Source organism: Bombyx mori, chromosome 2, assembly GCF_030269925.1.
Source record: "Bombyx mori chromosome 2, ASM3026992v2".
NCBI classification, from domain to species: Eukaryota; Metazoa; Arthropoda; class Insecta; order Lepidoptera; family Bombycidae; genus Bombyx; species Bombyx mori.
In genome coordinates, this window is record NC_085108.1 from 6,512,545 (window position 1) to 6,530,743 (window position 18,199).

General features: G+C 37.5%; 1 protein-coding gene across 6 annotated transcripts in view; it reads right to left on the reverse strand.

Annotated features, from left to right (window-relative positions):
* Window positions 1–18,199, reverse strand: part of LOC101736498 (zinc transporter foi) — a 49,143-nt gene that overhangs the window by 20,407 nt on the left and 10,537 nt on the right. Inside the window, exon 1 of one of the 6 annotated variants that reach the window (XM_038015580.2) lies at window positions 7,812–8,079. The exons of 3 other annotated variants lie outside the window; for them this stretch is intronic. The gene's annotated coding sequence lies outside the window, so the exon portion shown is untranslated. Of the gene's footprint in view, window positions 1–406; window positions 631–7,811; window positions 8,080–18,199 lie in introns of those variants that run through there. 2 more of the 6 variants (XM_062672855.1, XM_038015581.2) reach the window with 2 other exon arrangements.

The window sequence follows — 18,199 nt, forward strand, 5'->3', positions numbered from 1 at the left end:
AATTTCATGGCTGTTGTAGTCCATTGCGCGTTGTTTCAATCGATTTACAAATCAAATACGGTCCGCATGCGAAGCCGCGGTACAAGGATGGCCATGAAAAAAAAAATACATGTGTGCAATTCACACGTGGTAGAAGTGAAACCTTCCAAAATTAAAATACAATTATACTAAACGTCTTAAGTATATGTAAAATTTTGTCATTAGTAAATAATTGTAAGGTAGCGCCCTCTGTGAATTGATATTTTAATTTCACTTATAATCCTAAATTAAAATTCACTACAAGAGCTTTCATACACACGTTAGTATTAAAAAATCTCACAGATGGCGCTGTATTAAATAGTATGTATATTTCTGTCTCATTCTTTGCTGGCTTCATCCTACACATTTTTGTATTTGTGTCTCTTACCTGTCGTTTTTTCCGTTGCATCCGGTTTGAAATCACAACGATTCTAAAGAAGTTTTCACTTCAAAAACACTACATACCAATTAACAAGAAATCGTTTTGATGAAAAAATATAATAGTACTGCACACAGACACACGTTTGATATGACCACACATTCATATGCGTAAATACATACTATAATAATAATATGTGAAATGTATCGTTTATCTAAAGAGTACATCACTATCTTACGATAAGAGATACTGCTCGATAGCGATATAAAAAAAAAACTGTTCAAGGAAATTTGTGTGTGATGTCAAGAAATTATTTTTAAAAAACCTAAAATCCTCCGACGACGAGGAATATGATTTTCTAGTACTGCACCAATGTATCCATCCTCAAAGAGCTCCATATCAAAGGCTTTCGTCGATTGTGCAATTGCGAATCCTTAATATGTTTCGACATATCATTGGTAATGAAAGCTCATTGGAACGTTTGGTGGCTCAAGGAAGAGTAGACGGTCAACGGTCTCGCGACCGATCACCCACAAGGTGGACAGACTTAAGTCATCTACTAACGGCCGTTTTCAATAAACTATCTGAGATTACGGATAGATGGCTATCTCCGAATATCAGCAAGAGCGTATCTATCCTTGGTTTGCGTTTCACAGTCACGGATAAGTGCTATCTCTCTGTAATCAACAGTAGATAGCTTCTTCCCTCCCGATCTATCCGAGCCTCTTGATACGTTTCGTTCTACTACAAATTACTTAAAACTTATATTGAAACGGGAGTAAGCACGATTTGTATGAGCGTTCTATCTTTTGTAGGCTATCCGTCCTCCCGACGATAGATAGACAGATCCGATAGGAACTGCTATCCGTCGATAGGTTATTGGAACGCAAGTAAGGACAAAAGAATAGATTTGTCTATCTTTAGTAACCGAAACTAGGGATAGATAGGTTATTGAAAACGGCCGTAAGTGTTCCCTTACTGAATGTACATGAACCGCTACCAATAGAGAGAGATGGAGAAGTCTCTCAAAAGCCGCAACGAAGCATTAAGACATACGTAACTACGACCACTCCGCCAGGAGTGTACCACTGAGAAGAAGAAAAAGTAGTGCTTTGGCGTATTATGAGGTTGAAAGACTCTTTCAACCAACGAAACTTAACACAGAGTGGGCTTTAGCTCGTCTGCTTATTAAGGCCACAGAAAAATAACATCAGCCGCGTAAAAGTGAGGTTTGATCTGCGAATTTCGAACTTACGCACCTTTAATTCACGTACCGCGTTATACATTGCAGATTTACTATTGTTTTGTGTGAGGGTAGGCCCGGTCATTGTTCTCTTCGAACCCGTCACTTGCGACGAAGGGCTCGACGAGTAAATTAACCCACAGACACAGCCCACTGAGTTTCTCGCCGGATCTTCTCAGTGGGTCGCGTTTCCGATCCGGTGGTAGATCCTGCGAAGCACGGCTCTTGCTAGGGTTCGTGTTAGCAAAGTCGTCAGGTTTGAGCCCCGTGAGCTCACCTACTAGTTAAGGTTACGCTGAAATAGCCTCTCAAGGCTAAGGTAAAAAAGGAGGGTAGATGGTAGTTATTAAATAGCTTAAGAGAAGTACACGGATTATGGTACAGAACTCAATTTATATTGGAGGAGGTAAGCAACTAAATTAAGTTCATTAATTTGTTGTCTCGTAAGCTCTTTCCATGTGATTTTTGGTAGGCAGCAACTTGGCTTTGCCCCTGGCATTGCTGACGTCCATGAGCGACGGTAACCACTTAACATCAGGTGGTCTGTATGCTCGTCTGCGATAAAGCCAATAAAAAAATATATGATTTTGCAGGGGGAAAAAAGCAAATACTAAGGTATTAAGTGGTTACCGGAGCCCATAGACATCTTCAGCGTAAATACGCCACCCACCTTGAGATATAAGTTCTAAGGTCTCATAGTATAGTTACAACGGCTGCCCCGCCCTTCAAGCCGAAACGCACTACTGCTTCGCGGCAGAAATAGACGAGGTGATGGCGCCTACCCACCCGTGCGGACTCACAAGACGTCCTACGACTAATAAAAATCATGGATATCACGCGACAGCTGCCTGTACTTTAGATTACATTGCCGCTTCAAAAAAATGTTCCGCATACAGTATGCAAGTATGCGGCATACTGTTAGCTTAAAGCAAACAAAGGAACTAAAGTAGTTTAAGGCGATAAATGAACCTTATCAAGTACTAGCGATAAGGTAAGTACCTAACGTGTAACGGCGTTACTTATCGTTACGAAAATACGACTTCGTAACGCTATCTATCATCACGGCTCTTTTCTTACTAGTCATGATTACTTTGACGATAACATTAATTCCAGGTACTTTTTTAAAATAAATAAATATTTACTAACAATCACGCCACGTTAACTTGTCCCGTGATAAGTTCGTAAAGAACTTGTGTTACAGGTACCAGATAACGGAAATAAATGTAAGATTTTTATTATACACAGACATATATTTAATATACATCCCTGGAAAAGACATTTATATTTATCATACAAATATCTTCCCTTGGCGCGATTCGAACCCGCAACCCCCCTGTGTAGTGACCATGTCACTTACTACACCAGACGGCCGATCAATTTTGGAACGCACTCAATGTAATATAATGAAAAAGCAGACGGCGCGCAAGGTCGAAATCATATTTGACGCTTGGCAGTAAGCTGAGATTTAGGTTGCGAGTTGAGTAGCGCTATCCTGGTTTTTATATTTTGGAGGGAGGTATTCCTGACGGCCTGGCGGCTTTGCCAGTTTCACCAGGGCAGATGGGCGAGCACGGACTATATATCTGGCAGACCAGAAGGATTTGATAACAGCTACCCGAGCGCGCAGGAAACCTAGCAGCTCAAAGGCAGCAGTCCGAGTTTTTTAACGTTCCCGATCGCGTGAGAGTTAACGCAAATTTGTATGGAGTTGGAACAGCGCCCCTAGCGGCAAACGTGGTGGAGTTTTACGTGATGGAGAAGTTAAAAGACTTGCACTAAACAAACAGAGCACAGAAGTTACACGAGAACATTTGTCAATGTATACCTCTATAGCAAGCACGTGCGTGTATTGTTTTTTTTAAATACATACATTTTAATTTATCAAAACGATTTCGGGTTACGCCTCGCTGATCTGAATCGTTCTGCGACGGTCGGTTCCGGGTTCAATACCCAGACGGAGTCTTTTTTTGTCGAGCGTCAAACGATTTCAAACGAATCTTCTTACGGTGATCATTAGTTTGGCCTCACTTTAAATAAGTGAGGTTCTAGTTTTAAATTGTCTAAACCCGTCGGCGAAAATCTATTTTTTAATTATTTTGTTATTGCCCCTGTAGGCAGTAACCGTCGCCCATGCAGCAATGCCAAGGGCAGAGCAAGCCGCTGTCTACCGTAAAGTATTTTCAATATGGAAGACGGTTTTATCGCTTGTTTCGCGCTCTCGCTTGCACGCTCATGTTCAGGTGGAACGTGACACTTTTTCGTGCTTGCAGCCGGTGCTCATCGATTTATAAGACGTTATCAAAAATGGCTATCGACACACGCTCGTACAATTTAAAATTCGAATCAGACCACCGAAAGCGACACGTACAAAAATCACCTTTAAAACGCGGCAATAAGATCGATATTATTAATGCATTGTTTGAAGTGACGTGGTTCGACGTCGGACCGCTGAGATCGGTTGCACGGTTAAATGATACTTAACTGCATTGAAATAGGATAGAAAATCGTGCGTTTGCATTTCACGTACAGGATGTTTTAATTTTATTGTGTACACGTAATAGTTATTTCTAGAATGGCGCGTTTTTTTTTCTTCCGTTTAACGGCGTTGCGGCGCGTTCCATTGAATTCGTTACAAGCCTGTTCTTGGTTACAATTAGACGCTTTTGTGTGAATTTGTGATTTAAATAATCTAATTTTTATAGTTTTTATTAAGAGCGTGAAGCGTGGGTTTGAAGGCAATTATCGTCGCCGCCTCTGTTGATGTCTATGGGCTCCGGTATCCACTTAGCACCGGGTGGGCCGTGAGCTCGTCTACTCGTGTAAGCAATAGAAAATCCGATTTTTTTTATTGCTTAGACGTTACTTACGTTCTAGATGTCTATGAGCCATAGACAATGCCGCCATAGACATGGCCCATAGACAATGCCGCCACCCACCTTGAGACATGAGTTGTAAGGTCTCATTTTAACAGTACAACGGCTGCCCCTCCCGTCAACCCGAAACGCATTACTGCTTTACGGGAGAAATAGGCAGGGCGGTGGTACCTACCCGTGCGGACACACAAGACGTCCTACCACCCGTAAAAAAAAGTCCAAATAACTTAAATTTTTATCATTACACTACCTTGAAATAGCAGTTTTCAAATAACAAGAGACATACTATCTATATATTAATACGTGAAGCAAAAACTTTGTATCCCTTTTTACGAAAATTGCGCGGACGGAGCAGTATGAAATTTTTCACACTTATAGAGAATATAGAGAAGAAGTGCACAATGCTAATTTTTTTTTTAAATAATGCATAAAAAATACATTAAGTAAATCAATAAAGAAAACATTACACACACTACATACCATGTATTTGCCGCACACACGCATGCATACTATTTATTGTCAAACTTTTGTTCTTGACGTCTGTTGTCAAATTGAGAATAGATTAAATATTGTTTGTCTTTGTTAATATTTTTTATAATGTAGCCTTGGCGAAATTTGTGATTATAGAAGTATAAAATACAATCATAATAGTGTACAAACTTGCAATTCCAATTGTAGTCGAATTTCGACTACTGCGGGACCTCTAGTATACATATAATACACAGACATTAATGTCGGTTTGTGTATTTAAAAAAATTTATTACATATTAATTTACGAACTCCCTGTGTATGGTGTTACGTAACACAGATCGATTGAAATTGATGCATTTGACTCCATTAGCCTTCTTTAATACATGTCAGTTACAAATATGGTCCTTAACACGAACGAATAAGACTTATTATTGCAATCGCTGCGGAATTAACTCTATAATCATTCTAAGCTCAAAGTGCGAAGGTTTAATTGAAATTCTCGAATTCAAAGGTCTATATTACAATAAAATCTATGATTTAATATTTTATTATTTTTCTTTTTGTATACAAATGAATAAATCATTTGCCTTAGTAGCTTTAAGTTGTATGAAAGCTAAAAATGCGTTGATAAAAATTTATCTCCGTTCTCTAAGAATAAAATTAATAAATATTAACTAAGGTAAAGTACTTTTTCATTAAGAAATTAACGAAAAAATTAGCAATATTTAAACACAAAAAATATACTCCGTACAAATTTGAACCTTACGCTAACGAAAATAAAGCGTATATTAAGTATTACATTATTTGAAAGTACAGACAAACAATATTCGAATTTGGAATTGCATGTTTTTTTTTCCTGAATTCATAGTACACATTATTTTAAAACGCAGTGTGTGAACTTCGCACGATTAGGAAAAACATCTTTAAGTATCTAACAATAAGAGCGAGAACAGCATGCAGGCGTTGTTGCGTGATATTGGCAATGTATTTTTAGAATGTGTGACTCATGTTTCGCTTAACGGCGAACGATCCAATCGTTTCTTCATAAAAAGAATGTCGTCGTTTAGCCGACTTTAAAAAAAAGGAGTTTTGTTCGCAATTTTTTTTTTTCTTTTTAAAAAGACAACAATTGTGTGTCTTCATCACAATTAGCAGATTTAAGTATCTCCTTGACTTTAAACACAACGGACTGTCAAGCTAAATTTATATACATATATTGAAAAAAAAAAAGTTTCCATTGACTTCGATGCGGTCGCTTAATTATAAGCCGATTATTATTGTTTAATGTGTACAAGATAAGAAGTATAGAGGTGAATTGAATTTTATTGTTATGAATAGCAAAACGATTTGTGGATACAGTTAGTAGCATCAATAACCAGCACCTTCGTATTATTTAAGTCGTCGTGGCCTAAAGGATAAGACGTCCGGTGCATTCGCGTCGAAGCGATGCACCGGTGTTCGAATCCCGCAGGCGGGTACCAATTTTTCTAATGAAATACGTACTCAATAAATGTTCACGATTGACTTCGACGGTGAAGGAATAACATCGTGTAATGAAAATCAAACCCACCAAATTATAATTTGCGTAATTACTGGTGATAGAACCTCTTGTGAGTCCGCGCGGGTAGGTACCACCCGCCCTGCCTATTTCTGCCGTGAAGCAGTAATGCGTTTCGGTTTGAAGGGCGGGGCAGCCGTTGTAACTATACTTGAGACCTTAAAACTTATATCTCAAGGTGGGTGGCGCATTTATGTTGTAGATGTCTATTGGCTCCAGTAACCACTTAACACCAGGTGAGCTGTGAGCTCGTCCACCCATTTAAGCAATAAGAAAAAAACCTTATATTTTTAAGGCAACGCCTACACTTAAAACATGAACACTTAAATCAATCTAAGTAAAAAAAAACATCTGTCCCGTTTAGTACTCTCGACCTAGTTTTGTAAGAGCAATCGAAGCTGCTGTGCCACTCTCGCTATGAAAAATTCTAGACATTTTTAATAAAAACACTTTTTTTTTGTATGTTCCTTCGTTGCGCGCGTTTCATCTCGTGTGCCAGACGCGTCAATGTCACTCAAGGTTTGATTCACGGGCTAGATAACATTTTGACCGACTTCAAAAAAGGAGAAGGCTCTCGATTCTACTGTGTTTTTTTTTTATGTTTGTTACCTCATAACTTTTGACTGGGTGAATCGATTTTGATGATTATTTTTTTATTAGAAAACTGACGCTTCCCGTGTGGTCCCATTTTTCAATTTAGTCCAGTTCCGATAGTGGTATCCATGAGAAAACCATATAAGTCATAAATTTGAATTAAGCACGTGCGCGACAAATAGATGAGTAACTCAATAACTCAATATCACGCCAACCGATTTCGATGATTATTGTTTTTAGTGTATATTCATTTGTTTTGGAATATCTTTTTTTTTTTCTATTTGAAGTCGTGTTTTTGTTAAAGCATGTTTATTTAACTATACTTGAGACCTTAGAACTTGTATCTCAAGGTGGGTGGCGCATTTACGTTGTGGATGTCTATGGGCTCCAGTAACCACTTAACATCAGGTGGGCTGTGAGCTCGTCCAACCACCTAAGAAAAAAAAAAAAAATTTACAAGTATGGTTCTAAGCTTTTTTCGATCTTAACATGTCCTTACAGGTTGAAACTGGAGTACATTAAGTACATTAAAACAGCAAAATAGAATAAATTTGAATTTAGAAACCCACGCGTTACAACATCAAACAAAACACGCTCAAACGACGTGGCCGAAAACGTTGTTTGAACAATGTTCGAAATTTAATTTTAAAACAAAACAAATAGGTACGTACTCACCGCAATAAAACAAATGCAGACGTAAAACAATAATACTTGCACACCAAAAACTATATTATTATTCAGAACGGTGATGCTGCCAACAACAAAAAAAATAATGCGAAAATGTTCTTTTTTTGAATTTAAAATGCGTTCGATTTCGTTGCGAGCGCGCGCGCTGCCTCGACGCGCGTTACGACGCTACAGAATATGGACGATAACATTTCGTTACGCGCTCGCCTCGCTACAGACGTAACGTAACGAGGCGTTAGCCGATGTCATAGAGTAGAATGCGCAGACACGTCACGTACCGGAGCAGTCGGTTTCCGTTCATGTCTTAATCACTATTCAAACTCGGCTCGCTTTGCTGGCCGATTTTTTATTTGGACTTGAACCGAGCACTACCAAACATCAAAGGACCAGTTTTTTTTTTTGGCAGGGGTACGAACCTCATACGAGGTGTCCGCGACTAAGGGCCGTGCGTGGTATGTGGAACTTGACGATCTACAGTTGTTGGAAGCAGTTCCGCGGGCCTAATATGTTAAGCTGAAGATTTCCTGAAAATTTCATCGAAATCTATCGCGCCATTTTTTTTGAAATTTATGTGGAGCATACACATATATCGACTTTTATTTAACTAGATTGGGATCCACAATGACGTTCTGAATTTAAAATCAAAATGACAAAGAAAAAAATATTTTTGAGAGCATACATTAAAAGCATAATAGATATGGCGCGGCCAGTGTGCTTAGTGTGAGTTTTTTAACATTCTCGATAACGTAAAAGTTATATCAAATTTGTATGGAATTGGAACGTTTGCCTATGTTTGCCGCCAAGGGCAATGTTTTTCATTTTAAATTTCACTATTTCGAACATTACTACATTTTTAAGGTGGGACCACTAAAATGTATTAAAAACGCTGCACGTATAACTTAAGTGCAACATTTTTTTTTTTTTTAAAAGATAAATGTAAAAGTTATCTAGTCATGCGACGTAACAATGTTTTATCGGGTCACCTAAAGCGATGTATCATATCGATCACGTGTCGACGCACTGGACACAATATGATCGAGGTAGAAGGAGGATGTCACGATAGCCTTCGGTCATTCATTATTAAAGGTAAGAACGGGCGAGACGAGGTCAGCTTAGTTTTGACAAGGAAAACTTGTAATATGAACATAGAGTATGTGTAAAGCAGACGGGCCGTAGTTAGAAATTCTGATAACGAATTTCGTTTTTTTTTTTTTTTTTTTTTTTTTTTTTTCCTCCCTACCTATGCTGATAGCCTTGAGAGGCTATTTCAGCTTCACCCTAACGTTAGTAGGTGAGCTCGCGGGGCTCAACCGGAGAGTTGCTAACACTGACCCTAGCAAGAGCAGTGCTTCGCAGAATCTACCACCGGATCGGAAACGCGACCCACTGAGAAGATCCGGCGAGAAACTCAGTGGGCTGTGTCTATGGGTTAGTTCGCTCGTCGAGCCCTTCGTCGCAAGCGACGGGTTCGACGAGGACGGTGACCGGTGAATTTCGTGATGGCGGTATTTTTTCTCTACCTATATTATAGCCTAAAGGGATACTTCAGTTACGTTCTGGCTGGTAGGTGAGCTCACGGGGCTCAACCTGAGAGAGTTTGCTAACTCTGACCCTGAGGGGGAAGGTGATGGAAGAGATGTGCTCCGCCCTAGACGCTTCACTTTCCCCCCTTAGCCTTTTCATGAGTTCTGTATCATGCGAGGTTCGGACGTGGGTTGTGGAACAGGAGGTTTTAGTCAGGTCGACTCCAACATGCCCCGCCCTCCATCCCCAGTGAAGGGCGGAAGTCCAGCTATTTCCTCCTGACAGCATTTCAGTTTGAGACAGTCGTAATCCAATAAAATGGAGACTCGGACCTCATATTTTAATGTTTGTAGCGGCACTAAATGCGTTGCTTATCAATAAGTTATCTAATTTAAAAAAAAAAACCTCATTAACTATATAGGTCAGTTTTTCAAACAGCTAACACCTAATAATATTATGATCTCAAAGAATACATTTAGAGACTTTCTTTGACTCCAAATATATTGTGTCAATTGTAACGTATAACCAATGTCTTATAAGATCTTCTATCCGTGCAAGCCTACAAGCCAAAGGGTCTTGCAAAAAAAGACAAAGTCTAAAATAAAATCACATCAGTAAAACCCTATCGAATAGACATGCCGGTTTTTTTTAAAGAGTAATAAGTGTTAATTTGTATGTTGATTCTACTGTTTGACGGCAAGTGACGTCACTGAGCACAGTTACAGACCCGATACCTACTCAGAATTGCTCTCGATTCCCAATATCTGACCTACTCGCGCGGACATACAATACGCTTTAGCATTCCCATTTGAATCCCTAAACGCCCTTTTATGACCCCAACGGGAAGGGATGCGGGTATATTTCAATATCAATAACGTTTTCCTGGTTTCCCTTGTGGCGGGTAGCCATCATACAACGCAAGATAATTGACAGATGCCTGAATCTCGCTTACGACATTTTCAAGATAAAGCGCATATATACAAGTTCCGAACAACAACATTTGGACCGTCGGTCTACCGAGCAAATATCACCCGCTCGGTGGAAGATCTTCCCTTTGTCGTATATCTCTTCACCCTCCTTTCCCTTCAATACGACGGCGCGGCGTACCAATCTTATCCGAAATACCATAAATCATGTCTGCCGTCAAATTTCAAAATCAATCAATCCAACAATTTCGTCTGGCATTTCAATCATGAATAATCAACACAAGCTCTCTTATCGATTCCGTTTCACCGACACAATCCATCTTTTCAGTGGCTCAAACGAGATCAAAGTATCTCAGTTCGCCGGGAATCACAGAATCCGGAGTAAGATAAATTTTATGACGTCCACCTCTCTATCACGGCGACCACAGATTATTATTTACATAACAGATAGGCGCAATTCAGCTCTTAAAATTTAAACAACACTTCGCTTACGCAGCAATTATATTTTACGGTGTTTGAACGATTTCCGACAACGAAGAGGGTAATTAGTAGTGCCGATAATGCCTTACGCGATAAGGACTAACAGGACGAAAAATTGCACATTCGAAATTGTTTCTATGCAGAGGATCAATTTCACGGTCCATTTTGTGATAAGTGATTGCATGAGCCCAGACACCCACCGTGGAGGACACCGCCGACCTTGAGACAAGATCAAGGTTGCAATAAAATTGAAGTCTGCTGCGCGACTAAAATACGAAATCTGATGAAATTAATATTTTGTTGGCACGCTCTACAGCTTAAACCTTTTCAACGGATTTCAACACATGATGTGTAATTAGAATCGCTTCAGTTGCAGAAGCGAGACTTGCATGTTTCCAAATTTAACGTCTGAGATAAAAATAAACGATCCTCATTAGTTTTCTATAAGCAAACAAATAATTAAAAAATATTTTTGTGTGTATTTTCGATTTAAATACTGGAAGCTAGACGATTACCTTATCTTTGCAATTTTTTTTTCAGTACTTTCAATGCAGTGGCGTTTTTTGTTTCATTTCATAATAAACGGTCCATACGTTTATTTTGAAAGTGGTGTAAGTCCGTTTTTGAGAAGAATGAGCTATCACGTAATTCATGCTTAATTTAATGTAAATTTTTTATATACAACTAGTCCGTGTTTAATTTCCCAAAAAAATCCCATGTTTTGTACAACTTCAAATCGGTCGGTAAATGAAATTGTATAATAATCGATTATAAAAGTGGTGTAAGTCCAATTGACAGAGGTATAGCCAGACCTCATATGATTTGCCTGTATATTTAAATCAACAAATATATACAAATATAACCTTTAATTTTCTCGAAACAAAAGAAAATGGACTTACAGCACTTTCAAAATAAACGGTCCATATTTTTCCTTAAATTACTTGTTATAATGATCAGTTTTCTTTTCAGCTCTCTAAGATACTTAATTCCGTGCTCATAAGTTTTTAATGACACAAATGTGTCATTCATTTTGTCATGCTATTCGATGTAACTAATCTGGGCCGTTGTTCGTCATTTGCGCCCGTGTTGTTCTTGAGATAAATTAGAGAATAAAACATATAACTTTAGTGTTGTTTAAGTGATAATATTTTTGGCGTAAGGCAAACCTAGATACAGTACCCGATAAATGTATGTTGAAGCCTTTATTTTTTATCAATTTCTTGACATTTTTAGTGCAAGGGAGAATAACTAACCAATCTACACGTGACGTATTTTTTGCTCTATAAAATTTATCGACACCATGAACAACACTAGTATAAGGAATTCCTGATCCGATTTGGTCTTAAAGGTTTTTTTGTTTTAAATACATTGCTCATCGAAGAAGTGACTACATAAGCATGGCTCTAAGATACTGGCTTTGTATAATCTACTACACTTTGATAATAGCGTTCTAAATTGAAATTTTAATATTTAAGTAACTAGCCGACCCGGCAGACTTCGTAGTACCTCAATCGATAAATGAAAGACCTAAGCTTTTGTATAAAATAAACCTAAAACAAACAAAAGGAATCCGTCCGACAAGGGACAACCACCAAAGGAAAAACAAAATTGTTATTTGTATTTAATTCCGAGCATTTTCATATTTATCCACCTTTTAAACCTTCTCTGGACTTTCACAAATAATTCAAGACCAAAATTAGCCAAATCGGTCCAGCCGTTCTCGAGTTTTAGCGAGACTATCGAACAGCAATTCATTTTTATATATATAGAAGATAGAAGATATTATTGTCAAAGATTATGTAGTTTTTTGTAATCGGATAATCCATAAAAAATATGTAGAAGCACACAAATTATGTCGTCCAGTCTTATGTGCGGAAATTATTTCTGAATTGGCTTATTATTAGACCATATATTTTATTCCTGAAACGATCTTGCAGATATGTTTTGATATATTTGTCTATTTTTCTTGAAACGTAGTGGAACCCACAACCTGTCAGGCGGTAAGCAGGAAGCTATGGCCTTACCAAACGAATGCCGCTATGGCTCGAGACATTAGTCACTGTATTAAAAATACTTCGTTACCATTAATTTTCGGAAAACTTCTTTTTTTAGACTGCATTGCAATATTATGTGTGGGTACATTAGAAAATCTTGGCAAATGACATCTCTACATGAATTAGTCATAACATTTTAATTAACTTTGGATGTACGTTAGACATTTATTTTTAAAAAGCAAAAAGCCGTCTATTCGGCATTTAAGCGAAGTTGTTCTTATTTTTCCTTGTTTTTTTAAATTGAGAATCTCTATTCATAATTGGTTCTATGGATAAAATTTCATCCAAGAAATTTTTAAAAAGATCCATTATATTAAAAAACTAGTTAGACACAAAGTCACACATTATAAAACGTGTATAGTCCAATCGCTAAAGCCTTGTTCGGACTAGGCGAGTATTTTAGTCGAGTACCGAGTAATTTAGTAGCTAAATGTGTCTGAGCTCCAAAAATGTAGTCGAGTAGGTTAGTAAATAATTTAGTCAAGTCAATCCATTTTGTTCTATTATTTCGGGCCAGTAGCGCCTCCCACCACGCGTCCTTGCTCACTGGCTCACTGACTAAACAAGTCCGAACCTGTTGATTAGTCGAGTTCATTAGTGGCACTTCTCAAATGGGTATCTTTGCGCTGAATTTGAGAGTGTATTTTCGTTAACAGAAAATTCACACAACTTTCGGACATTCTCAAACTATCGAAGTATTCTTTGGGATCTCTTCCAATGCTAATTCCTTCAGAAGACATTTCGTAGCTCCTAGTTTATATCTTCTATCGATCCATTTTCGTACCCATAACTTATTTTTCTTAATCGCAGAAATTTCCTCATCCACCTATTCCAAAATAACCATTAAGATTAGCTTAATCAGTTTATTCAATCTATTGCGTTGCAACCTGTTCATCTTGCAAAACACCACTCAGTTGTGTACTGTACTGGACCGTAATGCGAACGATTTCTGTGCAGTAGCGAATAGTTTAGCCACTAAATTACTCAGTACTCGACTAAAATACTCGCCTAGTCCGAACAAGGCTTAAGAGAATGCAATCGCTCCAATACCAAATTTAATAATATACTATATCCCAAGTCGACAAAACTATTTATTTCTCATTGATGATCATTCATAGGTTGGAATTTTTGGACAATTTTTTTTAAAAATCAAAAACTCAAAGCTACTTTGTCCGTTTGTATATTAGAATTCCTCTGGAGTGTTTTATTTTAACTGCAAAGGCCTTTAATTTTTTTGAACTTCATTCAATACCATAGTCAACCTTCGGAAGCGAAACTGATTTGTGATTATATCTAATTATTATTTATCTATTGGACTATATCGGTGAACCTGTAGATGTTAGTAGTTTGAGCCCCGTGAGCTCACCCTCACCTACCAGTCCGCGCGTAGTTGAATTAGCCCCTGAAGCTACCAACGATAACGTAGAAGGAAAAATGGATGAACGTACTGACCGGGTAAAGCACTGCCTAACAGTACTTTAAGCGGATTGTTGCCTTAATTGAATTGTATAGTATCCCTGAAACATTTCTACCCGGAAAGAATTGTGCATATTGAAAATTTCCCCATTTTAGCTTTATACTATTTAGTATATTGTGTATGGCACCGAAAATATATAATAAGCTACCTGATGCTATAAAAAAAGACAAATTATTTTTATTTAAAAAGAGCTTGAAAAAATTGTTAAACTTAAGATGTTATTATACAGTTAACGATTTTTTAAATGATAAATCATTAAATAATATATTTACTGAGTGCATTTAATGAAAATAAATTTGAATAATATTTGTACACCAACCTGGTAGAAACACGCTGTTCTATAAAATAACTATCAACAACTTTGTAAACCGTGTTTTAGCTAATAAAGTTTGATTTGATTTGATTTGATTATACACGTCACACACGATAACACGCGGCAATAAAACAATAAAACGCCCATTGCGCGTTCTGTTTATATTTTTAATCTCTGACGTCTCGCGTGATCGTATTGGGGTCGACGCCGATACCAGTGCCTTAATTAAGATTGAGAAGCACGATGTTAACTCATTTAAGTTTTATGTTGTGTGTACGAAATATCATTTTTCTATATCGTTTAGTATTTCGAAGTTCATTGTTTGAAGATATTCTATACGTGATGACGATTTTTGTTATTGACGTGACAACGTCTTATAATTCGATGGAGCCGGCTGCACGCACGAAAAAACACGACTCGTGCGGCGTTACCTCGCTCTGAGGCGTTCCACGATCACGTGGCTAAACTGGCAATAAATTTCACGACCAATTCAATAGTGATTTCCATTTACCTCCTTCTCTATATCCATACAAAATATCTATCAAACAAATAAAATTAAAATTCTCTTTTAAAAAATGAAACCATTCCATCAGTATTTTCTTATGACGTGGTCACGTTCAACTATCGTCAGTAAACCGACTTTACAGACAACCGATTTTTTTATCTACCCTATATCCATTCATATACGGACTCATAATATTTCTGTAGAAAACGATTGATATTAAAAGAACCAACATAAATATATTTCATAGTTTACTTTACCTAATGCTCACGTTTATTCATTAGGAAAGGCACATTCAAACTTTTTTAACTATACGTAAGAATATTATGTTTTAACTCCCTCACACCCCTTGACAGAAGGTCACTTAGAATTTTAAGACACACCCCCGTTCATCGGATTCTTACTTACCTCTTAATAGTCTTTAAGTCGCATTTTTACTCGTAAATCGATTTACTACCGACTGCGAGTCGCGTTACGTCATCAGTGACAAGACAGATTTGACACATGTCATTTGGACGTTGAACCCGATGAGAAATAGACGGACGTCATTGACGTTTTATTGAATGCGATCTAGTGGCGTTTGCGTGTAAGTCTGTCTGCGAGTCAAGGTTAGGCTTTTTATTGGTGGCTCAATGTTTGTAAGCTTACACGTGGTGCATGGTAACAAAACGGAATGGTGCATTGTGAAATCAATGGACGGTTTAGCTCAGTGTTTCCCAACCTTTTTTGTGCCATGCCCCACTGTAACATTCCTAAAATTTTTACGCCCCCCATACATAATTTTTAACATAAAAAAATTGATATGTTCACTTAAAAAACATAAATGATAGGTTTTAGGAGGAAATCTATACTAATATATAAATCTACAGTGATTTTTACGGATGTTCCGTTATAACTACTGAACCGTGCATCCCTATTGACTTGAAACTTGGTATCCATGTAGAAAATACATGTACTTAACGGATAGGCTAATATTTATATGAGTGTTGGACTCCCTACACCATTTGTGGGGCCGTTAATAATGAGAATCTTTGTGGGGGTGAGAAATAATAATTTAAATGCCCAGCGAAGCGGACGGGTACAGCTAGTCACTTACGAAATCGTTACCAAAACACAGTAAGTAATATTTGAAAACATATAATGAATAACTGAAATTCAAATTCAGAATCACGAAAATCGATATCACGAAAGTTATCGATATCACAAAAGTTAACAGGAAATTTAGAATATACTTTTTTTATTGCCCTTGTAGGCAGACGAGCATACGGCCCACCTGATGGTGAGCGGTTACCGTCGCCCATGGACTTCAGCAATGCCAGGGGCAGAGCCAAGCCGCTGCCTACCGCTTAATACCCTCCACAAGCCTCGTTTGAAGAAGGACATGTCATAGCGCTCGGGAAACACCGTGGCGGGGAGCTCATTCCATAGCCGGATGGTACGTGGCAAAAATATGACTGTAGACAGAATTCACGACGTCTCCACGACCAAGTACCTATTAAGAGTTTTAACAAAAACCCTGTAATATGGACAATGCGGCCTTAGAAAGATCAATGTACTGGTTTAGTAGACATGCCAAGATATTCTGTGGTTCCTGAGGCCATTGTAATTGTCAATGCATAATCTGAAGTTTGTTTATCGTGGGCAGCACGTTGCCTAACTACTGCGAGAGCTATTGATGGTATTCAAACCAATCCCTGAGGCTACAATTTATTAATGTTTCACGCTTCGTTCACTTTAATTTGGGCCCCTAACAATAATTATAATTGATTGAAGAAAATTCAGAGCACAACATATAGCGATGACATTTATTATTGTATACTTATTAAGTTTTGCGAGTTGAATATTTAAAATGCTAGAAATCGCTTATCGTATTGTTATATTAACGGCCGTCTGGTGTAGTGGTAAGTGACATTGTGACACATATATGTTTATATTTTTAATCTATGACATTTTTCATCTATGGCATAAATGGACTTTTTGGCGGGAACGCGAGGAGTGAAGAAGTATGATTTGTTTTATTTTGTCTATTTAGTGTTCCTTCAGGTTTAAATGTGTAATAATGGTGGTTTATTAACAGTTTAATATCTGTGAAAGTGCACAAATGTGAGAAAATGAAACAAAGCCGCTGGACGTAATTTCTCGGGATCCTCCAAAAAGTCCACTGAAAAAATCTTAGTAAATGACCACCATTTTACTGAGATTATATTTCATCCCATATCATCTCATTTCATTTCATTTAATTTCATCCCAGCTGATTAATGTCTCCAATTAATCATCTTCATTTCATTTCACTCCATAATATCATTTTTCATAAAAATATGAATATAAATTAAAATAAGACATGACTTAAAGGTCTCAGTTACCAGATCATAAATTCCCTTAAAAAAAATGGCATAAATAATGTTCGTGTTCGTATCGTAACAATTAGTTTGGAAAACAAACTAAGTCATTATTAGTTTCAGAAATGCATTTTTTTTAATTGACATTCGAGGTTAACAATTATTCACTCACCGTTATTAAGAATCCGATCATACGATGAAAATCCAAATGAAAATGAGCACAACACAGAAGGTCCTAACAGGATGACTGTCACCCTGGAACTGTGACCCGAACGAACGAAGACAACATTTTATACGTCAAGAAGCGCGGGAAAAACGAATCGACTAATAAGGAAATAGGAAGGATGCGTTTTTGCAACGTTCCAATTTCAAATAAGCTTACGCTCCATTACACAAATTGTTCCCGCCCTTTGTTGTCTTTGAATATACTTTTTTCCGAACAGTTTTTTTTTTTATATTCGATTCTCGTTCTCTAATTGATTGACACAAAAAAAGCCTTTCGTCACAATTTGCATGGATCTCGTGAATATGACTTATTGAGGTTTTTAGGCTGGCAATTAGGAAGCTAGGAAATTGGCGCGTATTTTATTTGTTTCCGAATGTTGGTCAGAATGTCTACGGTGGCTGAGATTTGAGTTCATTACGTTTTCGTAATCGTTAACGAGAGTACATACATTTGACGTTTATTATTATTTAACTTTTTTTTTTAATTTACTGATTCTGCATTCACCGGTGTTGCCATGGTTTGGAGTTGCAAAGTG